General features: G+C 40.7%; 1 pseudogene; it reads right to left on the reverse strand.

The window, feature by feature from the left end:
• LOC112061856 (leucine-rich repeat-containing protein 37A2-like) overlaps positions 1–5,762 on the reverse strand; it is a 10,035-nt pseudogene extending 4,273 nt beyond the window's left edge.
• Between the last annotated feature and the right edge of the window lie 2,015 nt (positions 5,763–7,777).

The following is a 7,777-nucleotide window of genomic DNA, read 5'->3' on the forward strand; positions in this document are numbered from 1 at the left end:
TATGGAGAAAGATATCTGAACTTGAGTTGGCTTTTGAGAGATTCATAGGACTTCCACAGGCAAAGCAAAATAAAGGAATTTTAGATGGGCAAAGGCACAGACAAAAGTAGGAATGGGTATGGTGTAACTAGCGTATAGTGAGGAGCTGCTTGGGCTGGAATGGAGGGCTGCCATTACAAGAGAAAAGGTAAACAAAGTAGGTTGGATTCATAGGGTAGAATCAAGATTGTCAGCTTATTAAAATCACTCTTTTAATGTTAGCAACTGCCTGTTGGGAAAAGTAATAAACCGTTATGGAACTGAACAAAAGGTAAACAGGCTAGCTCCAGGAAGAGGCTACTATAAATATGACACACTTTAGAGTAACCTGCTGCAGGATTGTACTTGCAGTGTTTTAATGGAACATATCTACACAATTCTTAACACACTGGAGAAGAAAGCTGCTAAGTAAACCTAAGGAATTGATGAGATCACACTTTTATCTTTTAGGCATGTCCTTTTAGCCCTCCCAGGGTGACTGATAGCTCCATGAGTATGGAGATCCTATATCTCTCATCACTTCAGCCAACAAGGAAAGAAATCAACAGTAGAATGAGAGTGACTGGTGAGTACATCAAATCAGCATAGTGTTTTGAGTTGAAGAAATTTTACTATCATGTCAACTCTGGCCTTCTTATAAACTTAACTTGTCAAAATTGTCCAATGGCTTCTTATCATGGATCTAATTCCACAGAGATCTCCTTGGAGTGGAGTTCCTTTAAAAATCCTGTGGGGACTTCCCTGGTGGCCCAGTGATTAAGAATCTGCCTGCCAGTGCAGGAGACATGGGTTCGATCCCTGGTCTGGGAAGGTCCCACATGCTGCGGAGCAACTAAGTCCGTGCACCACAACTCCTGAGCCCGCCTGCCTACAGCCCGTACTCCACAACAAGAGAAGCGACCGCAATGAGAAGCCCGCGCACCGCAATGAAGACCCAATGCAGCCAAAAAAACAAAAAGAAAAAAAAATCCTGGGAATATAATTTTCAGTAAAAGCACAAAGTGTATCTCAGTCCTCATGACTAAAGAGAAGAATCAAGTAGTAGTAGGTGGAAAGGTGGCTTTGATTCTCAGTTTGTGGGTTCTGAATCTGAATTAATTATTGTCCTTACCTCAATGAGACAGAGAATTGTAACCAAAATCGTCACTACTACAGTTACAGATATTGCCCAGATGAGTTTGTTGTTATAGCCATATCCTGGAACTTCTTTTGTGAGCTAAAAAAATAAATAACAATTTTTTAAAAACAAGGAGATAGAGGGGATGAAAGCTAACTATTCTTAAACCTATTCTAAACAATAGCTAACTATTCTTAAACTACTATAAAACCCAATCCTTTCAGGAGAGTAGCTTCCATAAGAACAAGCCAAATTTAATGTTATTCATCTTATCATTAGCATTTTCTTCTGCAATTTATTTCTCTTGTGTTATGTCCTTTTCTCGTCTACCCTAGGAATAGTGGCAAACTCTCTAAATGAGCAAAGTGGGAGATCACTGTCTTAGCCAGTTTCATGGCTGAAGATAAGATACAGACTAGGAGCCCGTGGTATTCCTGCTTGGGCACGTCAATGGCATGTCCTAGACTGAGTAACAGTCCAGGTCCCATGTCTCAGGGGTCATCCTCACCTCACTTGACTCCTGCTCTTTCTGCTCACTCTGGGCTTCTGTGCTCTCACTGGTATAGTTGTCAGTTTTCCACTGGTCCGTATCCCATTTCGCTTTGGACACCTTTACTTCTTGCTGTTTGCTGAGAAGCTTCATCAGGAGGCCTGTTCTAGAGAGGAGGTTGGCACAGGCCAGCTGCACGTGGGTCTCCGAGCAGTCCATTTTCGAAGCCTGGATAACATGAGAAATAAGCATTCGCACGTCATTGTTGGGGATGAGGGAACGTAGCTGCTGGTTTAGCTGACTTTCAACTTGATCACCCGGGGATGTGAGCCCTGGGAAAGTGAAGCCTGTGGGCTTAGAGGAGAATTCAGTGCCCGTGTTGTGGTGCTCCCATTGTGTTTCGCTGGTGTGTTGAACAGTTGGCATACTGCTGTCTGCAACAACAGTAGAGTGTGCAGTGCAGTCATTCCTATGGGTAGTGTTTCCAGGTCCGGTTCCTCCTGGCAGAGTGGAGTTTCCTGTAGAAATAATTTCTTCAGAAACATTTTGTGCAGTATTGTTTTCTGAAGTAGTGTTTTCTGTAGAAGGGTCTGAAAGAGAAAATAATTCTGGAAAAGGATGTTCCTGAGAAGTCACTTCTCCTGAAGATGAAACAGCCTCTCGTGGAGGGGAATTTATGAGACTCCTCACTACAGAGAACGGAGGGCTTGCAAGCATCATTCTATTGAGTGAACTTTTCTTTCTGAACTTTCGACTCCTTTTGACTTTGGGTTTTCTGTGGACCCGATGAGACCTAATTTTATGGAAGATGTATTTTTTCCCAGAATGTCAGATTAGTTCAAAGGCCTTAATATTTCTAACTCTAGCCTTTGCATCTTCTAAAACACGAATAGTGTTGGATAAGTCTTTTGATTTATTTTTAACCCCAGATGGGGATTTTGGAGGGATGGAGGCAGAAGGCCTGCCCTTGAAGTACTGTTTCAGGGAAGAGGAGCCTGCTGCCTTGGGTTCCTTTATGAATGAAGACTCTGCATTGGAGGACTTTCCCACCAGCTTCCTGGGCCTCGGCACCATGAGAAGCTGTTTCAGCTTTCTTGGGGATGGCCTCCTGAGCTTTCTTTCTTCGGCAGTGTTCGCCACAGATGGCTGGGCATTCTGTTTCCTCTCATCAACAGTTTCCTCTGTTTCCTCTGTTTCGCTCTCATCTCCCACTGCTTTGAGGGGCATTTTCTGTATGCCCCTTGGGCCTTGAGGATCCTGTTCACTCTCAACCGCTTTTCCTCTGTACTCTCAATCTTTGCTAGGCTGTCCTTCTGTGGTTGGGTAGTTTCCAATTTCTTTTGAAAGATGTAGTGTTTAAACATGGCACTTAAAAGGTTGGAATGTGTACGCGTGGCAGGTTTCTCTTCCTTTTAAACCTCATCAATTTTTTCTTGAGTTTCTGCGTCTAACAGATTTTCAAGAAAATGGAGTTTCCTCAATTTATTTTTGTTAGTTGAATTGTTGCGTACAGGTTTAACAGGAGGGCTCCTTGTATTGTTTTTCAAAAGGCCCAGCGGCATATCTCCATCTTGTGTATTTGAAAAAAGAAGTTGAATGAATGGTAATAATGTTGATTCCACACCTCCTAGATTTCCCTCTGAGATATAAGGCAGTATGTAATTTAGTGCACTGATAATATCACTGTTATTATTAAAGTCCAGCTGCTCATTCATGAAGCCTGACAAGCTGACAGCACCTTTATCTGAGGATGCCCTCTCTGACTCAGTAGTCAGCGCGGTGCTGTTGTTCTTCTTCCGGGCTTCTGACACCTTCATCAACGATCTTCCTGCATTCCCTGTAGATGTTTCTTCATCTGTCAAAAAAGAAGGGACTGTTTTTGATCATTGAAGACTGATGGGACAGCTTTTTGTCAGTCCACAGCCAAATAAATGAGGAATCAGTCAACGTTTGAATGCCACGTAGGAGAAAAAGAAACCCACACTTAAGCCTATGACTGGCAACAACAAAATGTGAAAAAGATCTCTCTTGAAAAAGTGGCTATCTACTCAGAAAATTCGGTAGCGTGAAATATAGTAACTATATTCAGGATTACTCCACTGGTTCCCAGGGGCCATTGCTCAAGAAAAGCCAAGGCTGGAAGACAAATATTCCCCTACTCAGCTGGGCTCTCTGCAGATCTACTGTGACTCCTCACATTCATATACCCAATCCTGTCCTGCCTCAGAGGCAGAGGAGTGTGAGGCTTCCTCTCTCCACCTCTGCAGTGTGCTTGTGTTCTTGCTGCTGTCACAGATGACCACGACAACAACCGCCGCTAACAGGTCGTCATCGCGACATGTCCTTCTCCACCCACCCACCGAGTCCCTTGCTCAGTCCCTGCTTCCATATATCCCAGCCCCCATAACAGAAGGCTCTATACAGAAAAAAACACTATGTCCGCCCTGGCTCTTTGCTAAAATTTGGGCAGGGATCTGCAGTATAAGTTAAGAGATTTGCCAGATTGTATGCCAATGTAGAATGTTCAACAAATCAATGGAATAATACTTGAGGTCCTAAGATGCAGAAGGGACAAAGCAACTTCTGTCCGATGATTACTTTGCTTTCATTTCATTTTACTTCTAATATTTCCAGCTTTATTGGGGAACCATCCAAAGCTTCTGACTGTGTGAAGGTAATGTGTACCATTGTGTAGCTGGGCTTCTCTTCCAAAAGGATTAAAAGTATTTTTGGTGAGCGTCAAAGGAGGAGGGAAGGGTCATGAGAAAGGAGGAGTAAGGGCTTGCAGAGAGCCCCAAACTGGGGACAGGAGACTGGGGCACCAGGGTCATAGCACCTAACACCTCTGATCTTGTTTTTCCCTCACCTGGAAAAGGAGATTAAAAATGCCTTTTCTGGCCACTTCTGGGGGAGAAGGGAGGAATATAATTAGTAAATAAATTGTTTGGGCGAGTTCTCTGGTGGTCTAGTGGTTAGGACACGGCACTTTCGCTGCTTTGCCCCGGGTTCAATCCCTAGTTGGGGAACTAAGATCCCACTAGCTGTGTGGCACGGACAAAAAAAATAAAAATTGTGTTGAAAAATCAGCAATATTGTCTTTATATAAGTAGCAAAGTGTTATTATTTATGATGTGCTCTAGATCACTGAAAGAGACCTGTATTCAAGCTCCCTGGGCATGAAAGCACATTTTGGAAGTCTTCAAGTTACTGCCAATAAATCTAATATATAGAAAAATAGTTGAAAGCCCCTGAGTGTTTGATGGATAGAAAAGCTTGAGATTCAGAGCAAGTTCAGAGCTGGACTGTCTAAGAATAAACTAGCTCTCCCATCCATTAGAAGGGCTAGGTAGCAGCATCTGGTTATGGAACCAGAAACTCTCAGTCTCCAAATAGGACATAAAACAGCATCACTTGTACTCTTTATAAAATTGCAGAAACAAACAAAATAAACAGAAATATATTTACACCTGTCCTGTAAGACAAAGTGTACTTGAGACCTAATGTATATAACATCGGTTTACAAACTGCGATGCACTATATGAATAAGTTCTGATTTGCGGAGAGCACAGTATAGGATATGTGGCCATTAATGTTAATTTCCTTCCCCCTTCCATTCCTTTCTCTTGCTCCTTTACTTATGTGGATCAGTTACACTATTAAGCTAACAATGTAACTGAGCTATTATTACCTTAATAGTGTAACCAAGAATCTGATTTTTAGCATTGTGGTAGTTCTGAGAAACTTAGGGAGCTGGAACTCTTAATGAATGAATTAAAATAATGCAATTACATCATTAATTTTAAAATTTATCATCATTGATTAAAAATAAAAATTAAAAAATTAAATTAAATATTAAAAATTAATTATCCCGCAATTGAGGCTTGCCACAATGTGAGACGTATGTCAGGCATTCACTGTCACAACGCAGCTTGACTCTCTTACAGACTACATCAATAGTATTTTTCAATTGGCAGAAGCAGCAGGCCATATGGCTAGGTAAGATCCTCTAAATGGAAACACAGGTAATTAATTTCGTGGTAAAAGAGTTACTTGAGTAGGTAGAAGAGGTAGGCCAAGGCCACCACTGACCAGTGCAAAAAGGAGTTCTTGGGGCATATGGACTGGAGAACTGGATAGGGGCCGGTTGGCCAATTGCTGCTCTTGACTGTTGTAAATAAATATAGAGGAGGAGAGAGGTGCCCAGCAGAAGGACTAGGATGGCAGTAGGTATGGTATGCCTAGAATAAAGGGAATAGGGATTAGAATTGGGTGACACTGATCTGTAGTTTAATTCAGAAGTATCTCCTTCCAACCCGAAAGCCTCACTTTGGCTTGAGAGTACACAGGAAGAAGGCAGACTTCTAAGAAGACTCTGAATAAGACCGCACCTTCTCGAGTCCCTTTCTGAGTTCCTATTTGTGAGTAGTAATATATTAGAAATTATTCTAGTAATAAAAAAGCAACGTGTGGTTAAACAATAACAGAGATGGCATTGGCCAAATCTGGACAAAAGGAACATTCCAAAGAATAACATTACCATTATAATAAGGTACAACATAATTAATTTTTAAAAAAGCACATGAGTTCATAATGATATTCAAAATGAAAAGGGGGAGAGCTCTTCTTTATAGAAAAATGTCAGCTAATAAATGCAATAGGAATGATAGAATTAAGAAAGTGTCATTTTGCAACTATTAATGTAATAATCAATTCAGACAAGGATTAGCATTGATGAACACTTGGGTGAAGAGTTGTTTGAAAGTAGGATATTCACTGATCCAGAATTTTCACCCCACATATTATTTATCAATTACCAAGGGGAAAAATAACTTTACAATGGAGAGATATGGAAGATACCACCTTAATCAAGTGATCGTCTGCCCATTTCTGGATTGAGTTTTTTGATATTGAGCTGCATGAGCTGCTTGTATGTTTTGGAGATTAATCCTCTGTCCGTTGCTTCATCTGCAAATATTTTCTCCCATTTTAAGGGTTGCCGTTTGTCTTGTTTATGGTTTCCTTAGCTGTGCAAAAGCATTTAAGTTTCATTAGCTCTTAGAGTTTTATAGTGTCTGGCCTTATATTGAGGTCTTTAATCCATTATCAGTTTATTTTTGTGTATGGTGTTAGGGAGTGTTGTAATTTCATTCTTGTACATGTAGCTGTCCAGTTTATTTTGCAACTATTAATGTAATAATCAATTCAGACAAGGATTAGCATTGATGAACACTTGGGTGAAGAGTTGTTTGAAAGTAGGATATTCACTGATCCAGAATTTTCACCCCACATATTATTTATCAATTACCAGGGGGAAAAATAACTTTACAATGGAGAGATATGGAAGATACCACCTTAATCAAGTGATCGTCTGCCCATTTCTGGATTGAGTTTTTTGATATTGAGCTGCATGAGCTGCTTGTATGTTTTGGAGATTAATCCTCTGTCCGTTGCTTCATCTGCAAATATTTTCTCCCATTTTAAGGGTTGCCGTTTGTCTTGTTTATGGTTTCCTTAGCTGTGCAAAAGCATTTAAGTTTCATTAGGTCCCATTTGTTTATTTTTGTTTTTATTTCCATTTCTCTAGGAGATGGGTCAAAAAGGATCTTGGTGTGATTTATGTCATAGAGTGTTCTCCCTATGTTTTCCTCTTAGAGTTTTATAGGGTCTGGCCTTACATTGAGGTCTTTAATCCATTATGAGTTTATTTTTGTGTATGGTGTTAGGGAGTGTTGTAATTTCATTCTTGTACATGTAGCTGTCCAGTTTTCCTAGCACCACTATTGAAGAGGCTGTCTTTTCTCCATTGTGTATTCTTGCCTCCTTTATCAAAAATAAGGTGACCATATGTGTGTGTGTTTATCTCTGAGCTTTCTATCCTGTTGCATTGATCTATAAGTCTGTTTTTGTGCCAGTACCATACTATCTTGATTACTGTAGCTTTGTAATATAGTCTGAAGTCAGGGAGCCTGATTCCTCCGGCTCTGTATTTCTTTCTCAAGCTTGCTTTGGCTATTCGGGGTCTTTTGTGTTTCCATACATATGGTGAATTTTTTTGTTCTAATTCTGTGAAAAATGCCATTGGTAGCTTGATAGAGATTGCTTTGAATCTGTAGATTGCTTTGGGTAGTAGC

The sequence above is a fragment of the Physeter macrocephalus genome, chromosome 14, assembly GCF_002837175.3.
Source record: "Physeter macrocephalus isolate SW-GA chromosome 14, ASM283717v5, whole genome shotgun sequence".
Lineage (NCBI taxonomy): Eukaryota > Metazoa > Chordata > Mammalia > Artiodactyla > Physeteridae > Physeter > Physeter macrocephalus.